Source organism: Lutra lutra, chromosome 2, assembly GCF_902655055.1.
Source record: "Lutra lutra chromosome 2, mLutLut1.2, whole genome shotgun sequence".
Classification (NCBI taxonomy): domain Eukaryota; kingdom Metazoa; phylum Chordata; class Mammalia; order Carnivora; family Mustelidae; genus Lutra; species Lutra lutra.
In genome coordinates, this window is record NC_062279.1 from 18,483,203 (window position 1) to 18,503,929 (window position 20,727).

Sequence of the window (20,727 nt, forward strand, 5' to 3'; positions counted from 1 at the left end):
GCACCGATAAGTTTCAGAAACCTTTGTATTCTGAAGTATCTGGAGGCAAGACGGTAGCATCTAAGGGATTATCAGGGTGGGTCTTGTATGAAGAGAGTTTGGGGCTTGAATCCTTGTTCTCAGACTTCCTTCTGGTGTGATCTCAGCCAAATTACTTAACTTCCAAGCATCATTTCCTTTATTTGTAAAATGAGAAATTTAATAGTGCCTGTCTCACAGGACTCTTGTTTAATGTGACGCGAACTGAAGTTTGTGCAGGGTTTCAGCCAACAGATAGTAGGGCCGATATGCGTTACCTGTTACATTATTATCACTGCAATACAGCTTATAGATACAGGCGGCATTTTTCTCTAGGGACTTTAGAAGTGAGATGAAGATGGGCTTTGCAAAGGTTGTGAGGTTTAAGGTTTGATTTAGGAAGCAGAATTTAAGATATGTCAATGACCCCTTGGGTAGGCATGGGCTGTATGTCACCAAGAAAGGGAAGGGCCTGTTTGCCTGGGGAACAGACAGTTCATCCGAGAAGACATTAAACTGAGTATAAAGGAGGGTGAGATGAAGTTCCCAACTACAGAGAAGTAAAAGGCTTTGTCAGGGAATTCACATGGGACGACGCTGAAGGAGGGAAGGAGGGATACAAAACAGTATGTGGGACATTCGACATCTATAAGCCAACAGGCAGAGCCTTGGAAAGAAGTGGATATAACATGAAGACATAATTTCAGGAATCGATCACCTCAATGCAGAATCTTTGTTGGGGAGGCACAGACATGCCTTTTTCAAAGGGAACCAAGCTGTGAGGAAGACGTGTGGGGTGACCCTATATATCCAGGAATATTTTACCTATTGGGTTTGCCGCACAGCCCCCCCCCCCCCCCCCCCCCGGGGAAGTTGGTGGAGAACCTATGGGGAGAGGTCGAAGAAGAGAGACCCAGATGGCATTCTTCCTGAGTTTTATTTGCCTCATGTGATTAGGTGAACAAAGAGTATTCTGTTGTCTTTAGCAAAGGTCAGACAGAATAAAGGGACCAGTGGGAGGATGTGAAGAAACGGGAACCACTCTAATCCCCGGACCATGGAGGTTCCTCATTAGGCTGAAAGCAGCAGGAACAAACCAGTTTCTGACTTCCCTCAGAAAAAATGAAGGAAACAAGGGAACTGCTATTAGAATTTAATTTTTGCCGACAATGAGGCCATTTGTTGGGGAAAGCGTATTATATTGATGGACGATAGCTACACCTAACTGAGGACTTACAATGGGTCAGCCACTTATCTAAATCATTACATGCTCTATCACATTTAGTCTTTGCAACGACTTCATGAGGTTAGTACCTTTAATCTTCATTTTACAGGCGAGAAAAGAGGCTAAACCAATTGCCGAAGGTCACAGAGGACGTGGCAGATCTGATTTTGGAGCCCAGGCTCTTCCCACTTGAGTCATGCCGCACTCACTGCTTAAAGAGGGGGTTGGTCACCGCTATCCTTATGAGCATGGGAGACTTTTGAAAGAAGGTGACCCCCAAGGGTCTAGTGGATGGTGATAGGAACCAGCTATCTGGTGCCAAGGGACCACGAAACCCGAGCTTAAGTGGCCTATGATGTAGGATTAGGAAATGGGCCAAAATGTGCATTAGCAAATCCTTGCTTTCACCCATTGAATGTTTTTGTTTAAGGAATGACAACTGCCCTCTTGTTATGTGTACTCACGTTACCATTGTCTGAGCCTATCATGTAGTTTTGTACTATTGGACTTCTGTCCGAAAAGCTTGTCCCACTGCTTGGAATATCATTTCCTCTCCCCTTGACCTGGCAATCTTCTGTTCTTCCTCCAAGCCTCAGCTCAAGTGGCATCCCCTCTTCTGAAGTCTCCGTCTTGATTAGCTGGGAGCTCTTGGGGACAAAGATGGTGTCTGCCTCACCGTACCTGTGCTGTCTGTCACTAACATAGAGCTTGGCGTAGTTATGTATCAGTGTGCATTGGGTGGGTAGAGACATCAATGTAAATCCCTATGTTAGTCACCATAAAATAATCAAAATGATATAAGCAACACACAGGGCTATTTGTCTAGTATTTTGGAGACATGCTATTGCCTCTTCTAATTGGAAGGCAAAAGTTAAAGAAGAATGCAACCTATTTTCTTTTGAAAGAAAATTCGTCTTGCTGTTTTCTGCGAGACATTTTCTGCGAGACTATTTTCTGTAAAATACGCTCATAAAACAATCTGTTCTGAGAGTGGCAAACGTTTCAGGAAAATTTCAATGGAGTAAGTTCTTTGTGATTTCATTACCTCACCCTCTGTGAAGATGACTGGAAAGACAAAAGATGTACATGAGGGAAATGGTTCCAAATATTACAGAGGGAAGCAGAGTAGCTGAGCAGAAATTTGTCATTAAGAAAGATTTATGTAAATCTCAAGAGTGCCTTAAAAGTTAATCTTAAAAAAAATCCTTCTAGTCTGAGGAGATTATGCTTGAGAAAATCTTTTCAAGTAAATCCATGGAAAAAAAATTATTTCATAGTTTAAAGGAAAATAGTATACACTTAGAATAGCAATTTAGGATTGCCAAAAATGTTTCTCATTGAGGTATCCTGCTTACCTGTTTTCTAGGTTACTTGGGAGAGTTCTTATTTCACCTAAAATTTTTAGTTACCATGAGGCAGCCGAGTTCATTTTTCAAGCAAGATAATATATTAGAAGAGAGAACTCTTCTCTTTGGAGATGAGCCAATGAAATGTTGGACTGTCAGAGTTCATGGGCTAGGAAACGATGGGATCCAAACATGTATTTGCTCAGGTCGGATACAACAAAAGCAGCCACAATAAACAAATCTCAGTACTTGTTGACTCATACCCTTGCTCTAACCAACTAAGACGAAAATGAGCCGCCAACACGTAAAAATGTGAATTTTAAGCATTTATGTATCTATCTCATGGTCCCTGTACAAGGTTCAAAAGGCGTGAACGATAATCTGTGAGTCCCCACCAGACATATGTGCCAAACATGGCCTCCTTGGGACCCAGGTGGCTCTGTGCTGTCGTCTCTTCTCTTTGTAAGGTATGTCTATTTAGACCTAAGAGACTAAAATGGTCTCGACAGAGATATTTTGGAATTGCAAGGATCTTTAAAAATTATCACAAAAGCTACCATTTACTGGGCGCTTCTTCTGTTCCTGTCACTGTGGAAAACACTCCGCAAGCATTATCTCATTTAATTCTCAAAGCAACCCTACAAAGTCCGTATGATTAGCTTCAGGCTTATAGACAAGGAACCTAAGGCTTAGAGAAGTAAATGTTCCAAGTCTTATAGCTGGTAAGTGGTGGACCTGGAATTAGGAGGCAGGTCAGATCCTGACGTCTCCCTTGGACATGAACACTGTCATCATTAGATGCTACTCACACTTTGAATTTTCTTATAGAAATCCTACCAGCACCTGGGTGGCTCAGTGGGTTAAGTCTCTCCCTTCGGCTCAGGTCATGATCCCAGGGTCCTGGGATTGAGCCCCACAAGGGGCTCTCAGCTCAACAGGGAGCCTGCTTCCCTTCCTCTTTCTGCCTGCTTCTCTGCCTACTTGTGATTTCCATCTGTCAAATAAATAAATAAAATCTTAAAAAAAAAATAAGAAATCCTAGTAGGTGAGCTAGCCCCTGTTTGCATGCTCCCATGATCCTCTGAGTTCTCTAAGGTCAGAGATGGTGGTATGTATTTTTTCTACAATTGTACACACTATAGATAGCAACAACCTTGCCTGCTAGTCATATTTGTTGAAAGAGCTTGCATATCAAACTGACAGTGTGTTTAGAAGTTGAGAGAATCTATATGATTATATCATTCTTTTTTTTTTTTTTTAAAGATTTTATTTATTTATTTGACAGAGAGATCACAAGCAGGCAGAGAGGCAGGCAGAGAGAGAGGAGGAAGCAGGCTCCCTGCTGAGCAGAGAGCCCGATGCGGGGCTCGATCCCAGGACTCTGAGATCATGACCTGAGCCGAAGGCAGCGGCTTAACCCACTGAGCCACCCAGGCGCCCCTGATTATATCATTCTTTTGCTTCATTGAAAAACATAGCTTTTAACAGATGGGAAAACCCAAGTCAAAAAGGAATGAATGAGGTGACCAATATCCTACAGCAGTGGGACATTACCTCCCTGCCAGCTCTACTCACTGGGCCAAAAGATGTCTGTCTACTCTGTCTCAGATCTTCTGCAGCCTCTCCCTCTGTCTGTCTGTCTGTCCCTCCCCGGCTTTCCATCCTCCTCTTCACGTCTCTGTCCTGGAAGCCAGAGAGCAGAGACTGTACCATTTTGCATGGCTTTAACCATCTCTGTATCCCAGAATCTAGAAGGCTCTTGAAAATATTGATTGCTTAGATGGATGAATCATAAAAATAGGTCATTTTTATCCAAAACACCGTCATCCTTTTCTTAGACCTGAGACCACTCTCTGCGTTATAAATATCTGTAAGCAACGCTTTCACGACACAGTGGGAAAGCTCCAGAAAGGAATAGTCACCTGATGTCATTTAACAACCTCTGAAGCCTGGGGTTGCTTTTATGTTTTAATCCCTGAGAAATGGTGTCTGTTGTAGCTCATTTTCTTCCTTTCCTATGGATTCATATAAGTGAGGGTACTGTTCAGCGCTCTGCCCTTACATTAGTCTTCTAGAGAACCCTTAAAACATTCAGGGATAATGCACACTCAGAGTGAGAATGTGTGCGATTCCATCTTTCCTGAGAGCAGCTGACAGCCCTAGACATGGAGCTCTTTGTGTTCTGCGGCAAAATGAAAGGACCTCCCCGCCCCCACCCCTCCACCCCGTCAAATCCCAAGGCCTCCATTCTATTAAAAAAAAAACAAAAACAAAAACAAAAACACACAGGCCATGTTCAATAGCAGGTGCGGAACCGCTGACGGAATTCCAGCGCTAACGGCCATATCGCAGGGGTTTCCTGCCGGCGAATGTGCTGCTTTGCTCTTGAGGAAGATTTCAAGGCTAAATTTGGAAAGCTCTAGAAGGCTAACACCTCGCGCCCAACTAAATGGGCTGCTTCGTGGGCTCTCTCGGCACAGTCTCCTCGTTTTGGCCACGAGGTGGTGAAAGCCCCGCTAATGAGTCCTGCCATGTTTTTTCTGGAAGTATGATGGCAGGCAGCACTGAACACCTGCTCCGAGGCAAGGATCCAACGTTGGCTGGAGGGATGGAGGAAGCGTCTTAATAAGACACAAATTTGAGACAGTCTTAGAGCCACCCAACCTCATGGGAATCACCAGGAAGGGACGTCTCAGAGTTCCGTGCCCATCAGCGTCTTCCCACCGTGCCTACAAAGACACCTGTGTCTGCAGGCTGCACATGCGGGCACTCGCGGGCACACGCGGGACTGTCTCGGGACGTTCCATTCTCTTGTGTAAAGAGCTTCCAAAGACCAGAAGGTTGGAGTCTGCTCTTTGACCCCGATCATTTTAGATTGCACCAAAAAAGGAAAAAAAGAAAAGCAGAAACAAAGGTAGCCCCCTCCCACCGCAGAAGTGTTGCAGAAGGAAGAGGAGGCAGGAGAGCCAAAAGCTTGGGTGACCTGGAGCTATGGGAGAAGGCGGGGAGGGGGGAGAAGGATGAGGTGAGATAGTTAAACTGTCACAGTCCCACAGCGCAGGCTCTAGTACCTTCCCTTGTGAGTTCTCTCAGCCCTCCTTAGATTGGGGCTTCATCTGGTTGCAGAAGAGTTAGTGTCCCTATTCTGCACGATTTTTCCAACTAGTTCTGACCTTTTAGGAGATTTTCTAGGTCACAGGCATCACAGACCATTTTTCTTCACAGTCCAGAAAGCTGCACTATGTTCTCGAGTCAACACGCTGGGAGGAGGTAGACGTACAGTTACCGAAGTTGGGGGAACAGGGACCCATCATTGCTCAACACTAAACAGCGTAACAGGGCTTTCCCACTTTATGACTTCATTCTCCTGGAGGCCCTGTGAGAGAGGCAGCACATGACATTGGCCTGTTTTATGGAAAAGGGAAGAGAGCAACCTTGCTGGGGCCACATGAGGGAACCCATGAGGGGCAGAGGGGGCCTGAAGGCAGGTTTCCCACACCAGCCACCCTGCTTAGCATGCGTTTCAAAGACGATGTTTTCTTACCAAGTTCCCTTTGCTTCTTGCTGGGGTGGTGTGAAGGTGTGATGGTGGGTGGGACTTCAGTGGAAAGGCAGGACCAAGCAACAGCAAGAGACTGTGGTCAAGAGTTGCCTCTTTCCTATGTGTGCTCCCTACAACCAGCAGCCCGGGAGCTGCCCATCTACCCCGCAGGCTCACTTCGGGATTTGGGGAGCTGGGTGCTGCCCAGCTCTCGAGTGAATACTCTTTACCTTTGGTCATGCTTATCATTTACTGAGCCCACATCCTCAGCGACATATATATTATTTGATTTCTAGATGTATTTGATTTAGTGATTCACCCACTGCATGTAACAGCCAGTGCTCATTCCCGTGGGTGCCCTCCTTTCAATTTCTTTACTGTCGTTGTAATCAGGGTTTTGGAAAGGAAACAAAGATGAACACGTTTGGTCATTTCTCCACGCGTCACCGTAAGTCCCAGCAGAGGATTCCAACTTGTAAAACAAAAAACTATGGCATAGAAGCTCAGAACAAAAGCAAGTCAACTATCAACAGCCCAGACTTGGGGAAGCGGGGGAACCTACCCACGCTGCCCCAAATGAGGGTGCCATTTTCTAGCTCCAGTCTCGCTGATGATGAATCTTTACATTTTCCCTGAACAGGAAAATGCTGTCCCTATTTCCAGCACCAGCTCCTTTTCAAGCCTCTGTAGGCTGTGTCGCCATCATGGACGCCGCAGCCAAGAAGAGCAGATGGCTTTCGAGCCCTGATTAATCACTGCTCTTCCCTCTCGTAGCTTTCCAACTGTGCTTTACTTTCTCCTTCTTGCCGTGGAATCATTCCTCCTGGTTTCCTGTCTTCCTGGGAAAATGTAAGAGCACTCCTGTCTTTTACTACATGTCTCCAGCTCGCTGGTGGTCAGCACCGTTTTGGGGCTAATCTCAGAGCCCTCCGTCAGCTATGATCGTCATCTTCTACAGCATGAGGAAATCTCTTCTTGTCTAGCTCCTTGGCCTCCGATGGTACAGCGTGACCAGCAGCAAGCAGACAGTCAAACTAAAGGAGCGCTCCATGGGTCTGAGAAGGCTGTCTGTATGTCTTCTAGAGCTGGACGCAAGAGGGAAGGCACCTCCAAGTGCCCCCTTTTCAGCCTTATTTCCAAGTCACATGGCACATCAGAAACCAAAATGGAGTCATCAGTGATGAAGCATTGGAGTCTGGCAATTGGTGGGTTACATCTGTTACCGGTCGAAATAGTACATGTTGGCACATGGTTTTGGTGTTGGAGTAACCTCTCTCAGCTATCCCTTTTCTCTCTGCAATGGTTCTGAAACACAACTCGTGAACCAAGATCGCCTTGGGGGGTGGTCATGGAGTCAGTCCATTAAGTGTCTGACTCCCGATTTCAGCTCAGGTCATGATCTCAGGTCATGAGAATCAAATACCGCGTCGGGTTCTGGGCTCAGCACAAAACCTGCTTGAGAATCCCTCCCCCCGCCCCTCCCCCGGCTCACACGCACAAGCGGGCGTGGATGGTCCTTCTCGCACATGCGCTCTCTCTCTCTCTCTCTCTCTGTCTCCCTCTCTCTCAAATAAATAAATAAAATCTTTTTTAAAAAAAAGTCACCTTGGGAATTTTGTCATAAGACAATATATTCAGATCTCACCCTAAGAGATTCTCAGAGTCCTTGGGGCTTTGGAATAGCTATCCGGGTGATTCTGGTTAAGAAGCACGGCTCTAAAGGAATATCTTGAAAGCAAAAGAGGCAGCACAGTTGAATAATTATTAAAAAATATAAACCACAGATACCTGCGTACAAGTTCTGGCCCCAGCTAAGTTGCTTCTCTCATTAGTAGGGAGATCATATAATTTATCGCCCACATTAGGACACATTTGAGAGTAGAAGAGGGAGCTATTCATAACTATATCAGAACAAGAGGCATAAATTGAAATGGTCCGGACAAACCGGTCACCCTACTCATTAGCCAAAGGAAAGACTAGAGTAGACAACTTGGAGGTCCCTTTCAGATTTATGATTCTATAATTCATGACCACCGGGACAAGCGCAAAACACATTTTTGTTGCAAATGCATGCAGGACAGAGTTGTTCAGGTCACCTAGGCTCAGGGAAACTGAGATGGCAAACCCACGCAGCTTAGAGGCCAGAGCCCGGGCGGCACGGAGGCGGGCAGGCCCGGCGGAGTCAGCCCACAGGAGTGACTGACCCTCCTCCAGCAAAGGCACACGGCGGCGGGGCCAGAGTCACAACCAGAGCGAAGCTTTACTGCTGTCAGAACCCCAAGGATAGAAATGAATGTCAATTGAGGTCTGTCGACATTTGTACACACTTCCGGATCGTGCTCCAGTATGACACACTGAGACATTTAGATATTTTTCTGTATTATCTTCCAATACGTTCCCCAAGGAGTTAATACAGCTATTTCTTTGGTGCCTCACAGGTGACACAATTAGGAAAAAGGGTGTTTAGGACAATCAAATGTTCTAGTTAATTATAAGTTAGCATATAGGGCATCTGGGTGGCTCAGTGGGTTAAGCCTCTACCTTCCGCTCAGGTCATGATCTCAGGGTCCTGGGATCAAGCCCCACATCGGGCTCCCTGTTCAGCGGGGAGTCTGCTTCTCTCTCTGCCCCTCACCCCACTCATGCTCTCTCTCTCTAATAAATAAAACCTTTTAAAAAAAAAGTCAGCATGTAAATTAGAATACACATAAATTACCAGTTTTCTAAACATCAAAATAACAAGCAATAAAATACTCTCCCCCCTCCCCGAATTCCCCAAACTCTGATCATCTTATCCTTCATACTTTACAAAGCACTTCAGGGCTCTGTATCGTCATCATAGAGATGTCCCACTGCAGCTGTGACAGGTCAGCCTCATGGAACCTGGGATATCAACAGGTCTCTTACGTTGGTGCTTATCAATGACGCATCAGGAGATGTTTAAGGCGAGACGTGGGATTGGGAGCAGAAGCGAGCAGAGGACACTACCAGCACGCAGCGAGCTCACCGTGGTCTCAGGAAAATGGGCGGAAGTTGCTTATTTGCGTGGTTTAGGCATCATGGAGTTAGCAGAGATGTGGGGACAGAGGCACACTCATGTAAGACAGAAGACAGAGAGAGGGAAGTCGGGGGAGAGGGAGAGAGAGGGTGGAAAGCAGTGAGGAAAAGGACAGGGAACAGAGAATGGGAGAGACACAGAGAGACAGAGAGAGGAAAAGGAAGAGGGGGTGGGGAGGAAAGGAAAGAGAGGCTCAAACATAGAAACAAAGAAACAAACAGGAAGATGGAGAGAGATATCAGAGAGGGGAGGGGGCGGGGTACGGGAACTTAATTAGGTATCCGGGCACGTGTACACACACATATCGTCTCTGCGGCAATAAGAAAATAAAGCCTAGGTTTGAATTTTTAGTCAAAACCTCAAAAGTCTTGTATCGGAACAGAGGAAATGGCCCAGCTCGGAGAGTTTGCTGGAGCTATTTTGATGAACGCAATCCAGCTCATTTCACGTAGATGCAGGCTCACGCTGCCTGGAAGGAAATTGCACATTGAGACTCTGCTTCGGGGGTGTAATCAGAGGCCCTGGCATTGATGGAAAGCTCCTCGCCGCCGCTGGAGGAGGAAGCTGGCAGATTGCGAACAGCTCTCTTTCCACGACGGCGGCTGGGTCGTTCCTTTGTCGGGACGCGTGCCCTGCATGCATTTGGGATGTGAACATGCTTAGCCGAGGATTAGAATTCTCCTGGCTGCGAAATGGCTTTTGCTTCTTACTGATTCTTACCTGTAGCAGAGAACAGTAGCACAGCAAGGAAATAGGGCTATTGTCTGGCTAGGAGACATTTTCAGAGAGCCTTGGAGGACTGTCTGTCCCAGAGAGAACGGGGGAGGAGAAGGAAGCCCAGAGGTCATCATTTGGCTCATCAGCTGACAGGAGGTTGATGTGACCAGAATGGCCAGCATGAGCCTGGTGTCTTCAAGAGAGGCTTTGAAAACAAATAATAAACACTCCCTTTCACCTGAGGAAATGTCTACTTCTCATTCTGGCACTTCAAGAAAGGCCCAGTGGAAGTGGAGAAGGTCCAGGGATGGGCCAGGGAAATAGGGGATTAGAGGACTGGGCAGGTGGGAAATGTAGCTCTGTTGCTCTGTGCAGAGCAGCAGAGGCAAAGAAGGGATGGAACAGATCTCGGAAACAAAGAAAGGAGTAGGGTTGGACACTATGGGCTTGATCACAAGATTCTTGGATATCAAACCCTTGAAGGTTTAGAAAAGCCAGGAAAAAAGAAATCAAAGCATGAAGTTTTAGAATGAATGGTGAACTCAGGAAACTTGTAGATGGTGGGTAAACACCACCAACCACCCCCTAGATGCTCATTGGCTTTGAGCATGAACTCTCCTGATTCAATCAAGCAGGTGGTTATAAATTTGTCTCTCTGTCAGTGGTGAGTCTATGCCCTGCTATTTGCCCTAGGATATAGGGAATTTGCCCAATAAAACTTGGTCACCTGGTGAAAGATGTCACATGGCCAAGGGGCAGGTACAGAGCAGGAGAAGGGAAAGGCAGTGTCTTGGAAGTGGGCTCAATAAATGTCACGCAGAAATAGCCAGCAGAGACCAAGAAAGAGAATGACGGGATGGTGGCACCGGAAAAGGTCCTAGGTAATCCCTGAGTCCTCACAGAGACTGAGGGGAATCCTGCCTCGGGCATCTCTGAACTGGGAGAGATGGGCATGTTCGATATGCTTTATGTCATTCCAATGTTCCTAAAAGTAGAAGATTAAATGTAACTAAATCCTCTCGTTTGGTGAAGCTGTTCAGGAAATAGAATGATGAAGGATTGCAGGGAGCATGAGATAGACATGATAGAAATCACTGTTCTGGGGTAGGTGGGCCTCCTCTGTCTCCCTCTGCTCCCAGCCAGTCTTCCTAGTCTGTGTATTTGTCTGACCTCATCAACAAATTCCCTTGGCTCGTCCTGGGCTGGATGAACAGATCATTGTCACTCTGGCTCTAGTTGGGACGTACGGTTGTCCGTGTGCCCCCCATATGCACTATTCGTCCTTCCCAGAGCACTTAATCCCCTCCCTGAGGCTCCTCCATTGCTCATTCCTCAGGTACAGAAGCACCCCTAGAAGGATCTGACAAGCCTATTTCACAGAGGAGACAAGGAAAGTTAGGTCAAGGCCAAGGCCGTCCAGTAGGGAGTCTGTACTACCGGGAAGAACAGAACGCAGTCGATCCTTGCCTCGCCCCTCCTGTTGCTAGGCAGTGCCGCAGCTGATGCTCAGCGGTTGCCCAAACTCTGAAACAGACCACATTAATTGATTTAGTGATTTTTAGCTTTGTGGGAGGGGGCGGGCGGAGTGGAAGTGGAGAGAGTTCAAGTTACATCAGCGCTCTCAGAGATAAGCTGTCCCACCACCTTAATGTTTGTGAAGTTTGTGGAGGGAGATAGGTGGCGGGGAGAGTCAGGGAGGGGAGGAGGCAGTCTGCACGGAGGGAGGAGCCAAGGGGACCTGCCCAGGGCTCTTAGTTGCTCTTTGCTTACAAAGCTCAGAGTCACCTAGCAAGGCCCCTTAGTCAGGGTTTCACGTCCTTTCGGGTCTGTGCCCAGCCTGCTTTTCCAGCCGGACTTTTCCTAAATGGCGATGTTAAGAGCGCCTTGTGTTTGTGCAACAGATCAGAATTTTCAAATAACTTCCCCACATCCACTATTTAATTTGATTTTTCTGTGGACTCTATGGGAGGGAGAAAGAGATGCGCAGAAAGGAAAACCTGGGGCCTCAGCAGCCAGTTGACTTTGCCCAGTGTCCTTCCTCCAGCCGGGGCACCTCTCCCAGCTCTTGTCCAGTGCTCTCCCTGAATGTGTGTCTCCTTGCTGTCTTGTTCGCTCACCGCCGTTGCTGCCTCCACTCAGAATTCCCTCTCTGGCCCGCTAAGTAACTCCCTTTCCCTCAATTCCTGATTCAAGGCCCACTTCCTCCACAAAATCTTTCCATGAATTCTCTGGCTCTTTGCTCTCCCCATCCTGGCACCTCTAGCCAGCTCAGGTGGCCCTTAAGATGGGCTTTCTTGGATTGCTAGAAACTTCTTTGTGTTCATGTCTGTCTCTCCCGAGGCTGTGGGTACAACGTACTTCCTTCTACCTACAGAGCCTCACCCAAGGCCCAGCTCTTTGTCAGAACTGGTTGGTGGCCAACACCTCCCCCAGGGATGTAACAAGAAGGGTGAGCCCAGCTGGTGTGTCTCAAACGTAAAGACCCAGGAAGGGTCTGGTTCTAGACCTAGACCATCCTAGATGGATGCTGCCCATCCTCTAGGGAAACCACCCAAGACGACCTCATGTTTCATTAATAATTTCCACTAAGAGCACCATTTCCCACTGATACTTGGAGGGCAACTGATTTCTAGAAGTACAGCCCAGAGGAGGGCTGAGGGGATTATGGCAAGAGGGAAGAAATTTCAGAAAACTTCTCATTGAGGTCTCACAACTGAAAATACGACTAGGAGATTCGACTAGAGTGCGGGTGAATGTTATCTGATGAGCCACCAGTCTTTAGAGGAAAAGCCATGGTTGGATTGGCCCAGGCTTGCCCAAGAGAAAACGGAATTCCAAAAACCAGATAATTAAAAAAGTTCTGAATCAAAAGTTAAGGTACTTCTTAGACTTTGAACTATGCCAAAAGCAGTATCTTAGAGTTTATCGCTTTTGGAGAAGAGCATGTTTACAAATAAGATGGAGAAGACTTCACGAACTTTTCTCATTTTATTACTTCCAACCCACTGATGCGATTCATTTCTTGATTCACTCTTTCACTCAACAATGATATTTTTTCTGCATTTCCTCTGTGCCAAGCACTGCTCAAAAACTCGAGGTACACCTTTAGGGTACATTGTCCTTGTGCACAAACAACTCTTTTTCTGGGGGGTTGTTCTTATGTGGTGAGCAGAAGATATTATTTCTGTTTTACAAAAGAGGAGACAAAATTTCAGAGAAACTTGGAGAATTTCCCTTGTCACATCTCCAATATATAATGAAGCTTTTAAAATGTTGCTGTAAGAATCCTCTCCTCTTCTCTCAAACCTTGACAACAGTCCCCAAAGATCCATAATTTAGCATGTAAACAAGTAGTTCTGAACTTGACACCTGTTTTCTCCCCCTCTGAGGCACAGTAGATCTTAAAGCCGAAAATAAACTGAGGGCTCGGATTCAGGTCTGCACAACTTCAGAGTTCGAAGCTGGATGGCCAATAAGACTTTGAGCCCGAGAACCAGCATGTCTCAGATCTGGGTACACGAGTCAGTTTCTATAAAGAAAAGGAACACTTTCTTGACTATAACAGAGTCAGTCTTAAGGTCAGGGATAGTCCCAAAGAACCTAGCCAACACAAGTCTGGGATGTTGGGTAGTTCCTTATAAGGTCATTTGAGACTAATTTATACCTCCCTCAGGTTTAATTTGTTCATTCATTCCCACCCCACCCCAACTCCCTGATCTGAAAGAAACATCTATTACTGACATAGAGGAACAAAAAGCTATCTCCCCCAGTTGGATGTTTTGCTCTGTTCTGCGAAGGACAGCAGGAGAACGAACCCTCAAAAAGAGAAAAATCAACCCAGTCCTCCTCCGAGGGGTGCCACACCCATATACAGGAAAAGACGGGGGTGTCTCCCAAGAGGACACCTGCGTTGATTTAAAAGCAGACTTTGTCCCTGTCGTCCTAGACAGTGCATGGATTCGTGGACACGCACGCCGAGGCACCCTGAGTTGCCCGATTCCCAGCTCTGTTTCCACACTTGCCAGTGGGAACTCAGGAAGTCGGGTGGAGGGAAGCGTGACTATGATCGCGGACGCCGACTTAGGGCGTGTAATGGGATCGTTTCAGAGGCTGGTTGCCTGATTGATTTGTCCTATTCTTGTCTCCAAGAACTCGTGTATAAATGTTCTCGAGGACTGCTAATGTCACGCTGATGAATCTCTTCAGATGCTCTTCTTTGGGGGAATAAACAGCTCTCAGCTCCTTTTGCCACGATATTGCTCTTTTCCAATGGCATTTTGTGGGATAAATGGGCAGCATTTCTCTTCTACTTCCCTTACGCAGACACACACATGCATATGTACACACAGGTGCACGTAGGTGTGCCCGTGCGCACGCGCGTGCGCGCGCGCACACACACACACACACACACACACTGTGGTTCAGAATTTTTTTGCCCTCTAGTCTACTTTCAAAGGAATCTCTTTTTTAAGGATGGGCTTTAAATTTTTTTTACAACCTGATCTGTCATTCAACTCTCCTCAAATACGTTCTTTTTGTGGAAAGACAGGGCTGGAAGTTCAAATGCTTTTTATCTTAGCACACTGTTGGGCATAAAGCAGACAATCAAACTGTTGGCTAATTGAGGCATCCACAGTGGGGAGAAAGTGCTCCCTCAGCCACGGGGCTGTCTTCTTCCCGGAAGAGAGGCAACAGCTGTGTAATTTGGGGAAGACTGTTGCGGAGGAGAGAGAACTCAGTTAATAGACAGGCCTTAAGGAGTAACTGTTCAGATCACGAACTTTGGAACCAAGTAGAAGGCAATTCTAATCCCCTCTCTGCTGTTTACTGACACGATGACCTTGAGAGAGTTACTTAAAATTTCTAGGCCTCCATTCTTCATCTGTAAAATGGGGACCACATGACTACTTACTTCCCAAAGCTTTTGTGAGAAGAAGGTCATGAAGGAAATGTGTAAAGTGCTCAGCGTGGGGCCTGACACCCAGAAAACACTCAGTTGAGCCCTTGTTATTCTCATAATTATTAGAGTAACACAGAGGCCGCCTTGTAGGGTGGAAGGGCGGATCCCTCAGGAGCCAGAAACCTGGGAACCTCCATTTCCAGTCTCGTGTAGAAGGGGGCCGGGTCTGTCACTAATGTGACATACGGCTTCTCAGTCTCTGGTGCTGTTCAAATGGCAGCATCCTGGCCCATCTCCTCTTCCCATGAAACTCCAAGAAGCAAAAAGTCAACATTTGATAAAGAGTGTTTCTGTTTAATGGAGGAGAAGGCTACCTTTATAGGCTTTTCTTAAAATGCTTGGGGCTGAGATGGAGAAAAGCCATTAGGGACATTTTCGGAGGAGAGATGTTCAGCAAGCTTCACTGGAAGAGATTGGACCATCTTTCTCTTCTAAAAAGCTTTTTGTAAGGAGCTACCGACGAGCCACAAAAACAACTAGATCCATCACTTTGGCAGGATGGTTTTCCCAGGGCCCTCAAGCACCAACCGTAACCCTAAATGATGATCTCTACTTATCTGGGACAATTTCATAGAAAAACAGGAGAAACAAAACCACTTTTCACAGCATTTCACTTCTTATTAGGTCTGTATGAAACTGTCAAACAACTTTAGAGAAAAGGATAATATAATTTCAAACCATTTCAGTGAGGGTTTCCTTCCATGGCTTACTGGTATACCCCTTCTTTTTCCCTACAGCACAGGTGCACCAAGGACGACCATTTCCACCTTCCTTCTACTTAATATTATGCGGTATGTATGTTCTAAGGAGCTGACACAGCTTACAGACTCATCATTTGTAATATTGCTCAGCTGTGGGTTTTCTGTCTCCTTGTCATAAAACTAGAATAACAGAATGATAGAGATCTGCAGAGATCTTGGAGTGATATTAATAAGAATCAATTTGTACCAAACCCTTATTGTGTTCAAGGTACGACACGCTATGAGATTTATACATTTATTTAAATGTTCCAATAATCCTATGAGGTAGGTTCTACTCATCTCTCTATTTTACTTGGGGATAAAGATGTAAATGTCTTGCTCAGGGTCATACAGCTAGTAGGGTAGAGATGCAAACGTAGTCTTAACAGAGTCTACACTCCTGCTCAACCACTGTGCTGTGAGCTGGGTACCATGTGGTCCAGTTTTTGGATGAGAATCTTGGACACCCAGAGGAGAAAGGCAAGTTCACTCAGGGTCCTTTAGTTAGTGGCCGTCAGGGTTGGAACCCAGCTCTCTGGTCTCCCAGACTCCCTTCCCTCCATTATATACATTAGTCTACCTCCTGGTTAAGAGGATACAGTATAGGATACTCCCATATCCTTCCGGAACTCTCCTTTCTTTCCCTGCATTTGCAAAATTCACACTGAGTACTTCGATTTAATTAAAAATTTTATGTTTATATAAGCTGCTTTAAAAACAACAGTTTCCGTTTTCCAGCCCTCCTCTTCTGGTCTCATACTCTTGGGGCGATCCAAATGTGCAGAATTGGGGGCGCCTGGGTGGCTCAGTCTGTTAAGCGTCTGCCTTTGGCTCAGGCCATGATCCCAGGGTTCTGGGATCAAGCCCCGTGTCAGGCTCCCTGCCTTTCCCTCTCCTCCCTGCTAATGCCCTCTCTCACTATCTCTGTCTCTCTCTCTCTCAAATAACTAAATAAAATCTTAAAAAAAAAATTTTGCAGAATTGACACATTCAGAAAGTTCTCTTGCAAGAAGCCATTCCCCCCCTAAACGCACTCCCCAGGAAGTCTTTTGGATTCTTTGAATATCTGCTCTGAGGGAACCATATTCCTCTGGGCTAGAGAACACACCATCCCAGCTGTTTGGCTGTTAGCTTTTGTCTCTTCAGAAAGCAGAATAAAAAACACATGTCCTGCCCACAATGGAACATATGAAGAAAACGATCAGATAAAAAAAATGTGCCCAGATTCAAACTTATTTTTATTTGGCTTATTTTTAGCCTGATCCTTGTGGTCTGGATATACCCGCTGGTAGATCCTTAAACAAATGGTCTCAGCGTTTACTCTACACCCCTGTCAAATAGCTCATTAGGACTTATCAGATCAGGGCATCTCTGCTCAGATCCCAAGAGCAATGTGATGGATGAAATCTGCTTCTTGTGTGTGTGTCACTGTTTATTTACTCTCTGGATGAATTCATATTCCAAGAAGACTCTGGAAGGGTTGTTAATTATCCCTGTAATCTAATTTATTGCTCCAGGCACCTGATACGTTCTATACCTTAGATAATGTTAATTTTATTCTTTTGTGAGCTGAGCTTGGTGTTCGCAAGAAGCTATAAGATGTAATTTATTTCTCCCCACTTGCCTTCTAAATACTACCTCTATTGAAAAATGATTAAATAGATTATGTAAATCATGGTCACTGCATCCACTTTAAAGGTTAATCCTGCCATCATGTAGCCAGATAATTAATTTGAATTTGTTCCCGAGCACCAATTCTCAGGGAAGCCAAGATGGGAGGGGTTGCCGTGGCCTATCACGGATGTCACTGTGTGCTCACTTGCGATAAAATTTGGAAGAAACAAATCTCGGAGCTCCGGGAACAGAAGTTCCTTAGGGCCATTGAAAGGCCCAGTGCATCACGGGACTAGAGCTACCCTTTCTGCAGAATTTTAAGAGATACTTTTACGGACTATCCTTGTCTTCTTTGTGTTTTCTCAAGTGTCACTTCCCTTCTTGGGAAGCCAGACCTGAACTGATTACAAAAAAATGTCTGGGACAGCCCTGCTGATTCCAACAGAAGACCATACCCATTTTTAGAAAATTCCAAGCCATGAGAGGTCTTAGCAGATGTTCTGATATTTTCAGCTGTCCAGTACTAAACTCTCTGTTTGAGCACACCCACTGACTGACTCCCTGGTCGGGAGTCAGCCACCAGCCACAGAACTCTCTCCTCCCTGATTGATAAAACTGGCCCCCATGAGTCCCCTTCATGGTTTCACGGGAAACCTACTGCTACTACCTCTTTTGAACCCACCTCCTCACTCAGGAATGGGGCCAGTGACGGGGACCTTGAAGCTTCTCCAATCCCTCGTGGGCTTTCTTTACAAACAAGAAAATAAAACTATAAATTCAAAAGTAAGACACAAACATAACTAGGTCTTTAGAATGTGAATACAAAGCATACAGTCATAAATAAAAAAGCTGGCTGATACAACAAACGTCATGAAAGACATAAAAATAACAATATTTTTATTATTTAGTTGTCTAAAACCCTTTTATCATTCGTTCTTCCTGATTTTTCCAGCTGCCTACTCTTTGGTGACTTCATATGACAACAGTTTTGTAGTAGGTTTTCTACAGAGAGAATAACAAGATAGTTTAGTCTTCTCTGTGTCACAGGTCCTCAGAATTTGTTTCTTATCCATGAGAGTTCGGTGGACTAACAACGTTACCCACAGACATGCTTGCTGTGTATAGTACTGCTTTGGGCTTGGGGCCTTCCGATGTTAGACTCCTCATAAATTCTATTTTGTTCAATTCCCATCAAAAAAGAAATAAAAATTTAAGGTGAGGTTATAGTTGTATATGTCTATGTGTACGTAGGCATATAGTTGTGTATGTGTCCTTACTGCATATATTCCTGACAGAGAGAGCTCCTACTTTAATTAGGCATTGATGAGAATCAAATCCTCTGGTTCTATTCCTCTGATGATTAGAATGTTCCTAGACTAGCTCTGGCTCCACATATTTTAAAGGTTATTTCTTCCCCACGATCCACAGCCTTTCCTGCCCATCCCTGGAGAACTTGTTCACATCTCGGTGTGACCCCTGTTTTGCATCTTGTGCAGCACCCACGTGGTAGGTATGTTCTAGAAGCCATCCCGACATGGAAGAGACTGACTATTCATGGAAATCACTGAAACCCATACTAATATGTCCCATTAAACACAGACTCTAAATGCACCCCCAAATCAAATTCCCCTTAGCCAGATCCCCGAGAAGGACCTTGGACATTTCCGGGCCACCTGACAATTGGTGGCCCGGAATCTACTCCACCAGTAGAGCCAAGGGGAGGTTGAAATAAAGAGAATCATCAACCTTAATGAATTTCAGTTAAAACACACGCCCCCACCCACACTACCGATCATATGATCGTATGAATACCTTGTCAGTGCACTTGTAGACTCTTGGAAAGGGGCCTTTGCGGGTGAGGGGCCCTCAGCCTTCCCCTGCCCTGTGTATGTTCCTGTGTCTGCCCGTGGCATCTGCTGGGCCAGCATCTTCTCCTTCCCCTCCAACCAGCATCTCAGCCTGCTCTTCCCAAGCTCATAGTACTGAGCCATAGCTCTGCCTCCACGGGGTCATTTCTGTTTGTGTCTCTTCTTGGGTTACCTCCTTCTCCCTCTCTGGGACCCTTTCACCTCTCTAAGGATCCAGAGCCTGCAGAAGATCCCTCAAATCCTTCACCTTCTCCCATCTGGTGTCCGTGGCTTCGCATCCACGGCCTCCACGACTGGTGAATGTCTCAGGCAGAGTGACACCGCACAGACATGTCTGCTAGTCCCCAGCACGTTCCGGCATGTTGACTTCTCACCGACCCAACCGGAGCCCTCTAGTTTGGTCTCAGGAAACTGCCCAGCCCATGCCATTTGGGCTCTAGGAATGCCTTCCATAGGCCCAGGTCTCCCCTCTCTGATCATTGTAACCCATCTAAGAGGCTATTCAGCATAAAACACTTGACTTCCCCCATAGTCCTTCCCAACCTCTTTCACCGGCAATGGTAGCAGAGGAGACTATTTTAAACCTCCCTCCTATTCCTACTTTTTTGCTTTAAGAGATCACCTGGGTTTTTCTGTCTGCAGACTTGCTCTGGTTTCACCAACCTCTTCAAAATTCCACTCGTTCTCGGAGACAGTAGAGTAGAGTGTAAAGAGCATAACTTTGGAGGCAGTAGTCCTGAGAAATCCGGCCTGTCATTGCTTGGCTGTGTGTCCTCGGGTAAACTACACAGCATCTCGGAGCATCAGCTTCCTTGGCAATATCACAGAAATAAGAGCAGCTGTGAGAATTGCACATGATGTGTGCAAAAGTCATAAAACAGCACCCGGAGGTTAGTAGTGGATTGTGAAATTTTGATGACAGTGGTGACGCTGCTAAGATCCCAGTGTTTCTTGCGGGGTGGGTGGGCGGTGCTGTCCTCACATTGTCCTTGTCCCTAAATAACCTTTAGAGGCAGGATCCCACCCACCCCCCCGTACACCCATCCCTCTCCCTAGTTTCATTTCTGTGAAGAGTATAAAATAATTCTCTGGGCCTGTCTGTATAAAGATAGCAATGAGATCTACAGATCGAAATCTAGAAATGTTCTGGAGTCGGACTGGTAGGCAGAGTCCTGTCCATTCCAAAAAGAACTCTTAGTCTAACTACCTGAATAAAGATTCTCTTCCGTTAGTTTTAAAAGTTGTTATTACTGTGAACAGTCTCACTGGTGACCTCAAAAATATCAGCCTTGTCTGCTGGGTGAGGGGAACATTCTCTGTATCTTATTTCACAGGAAATGTCCCCAGGATTCAAATGCAAATGACTGCAGACTGAGGCCAGCCTGCACTTAACTTTGCTTGCAGTAAACCTGGTTTCTCCCTCCCACACTCACGTTATGCCCAGGTAGGATACTAAATTTATTCCGTCCAAGTAATTTCTTTCCTTTTTGGTTCTGTCCTTATTACCACCTTTGCAAAAACCAGACATTTTCTCACTATGCTGTCTCATTACTGCCCCTGTGGCCGAAGTTCCCCTCGCCTGCGCCCCTGCCAGCTCACCCACTCTGCCTTCATTCTGTGCCCAGTTAAACCCCGGGGGA

The 20,727-nt window shown here is 46.0% G+C and overlaps 1 pseudogene; it reads right to left on the reverse strand.

Annotated features, from left to right (window-relative positions):
• LOC125094007 (C-myc promoter-binding protein-like) overlaps positions 1 to 20,727 on the reverse strand; it is a 50,575-nt pseudogene that overhangs the window by 6,533 nt on the left and 23,315 nt on the right.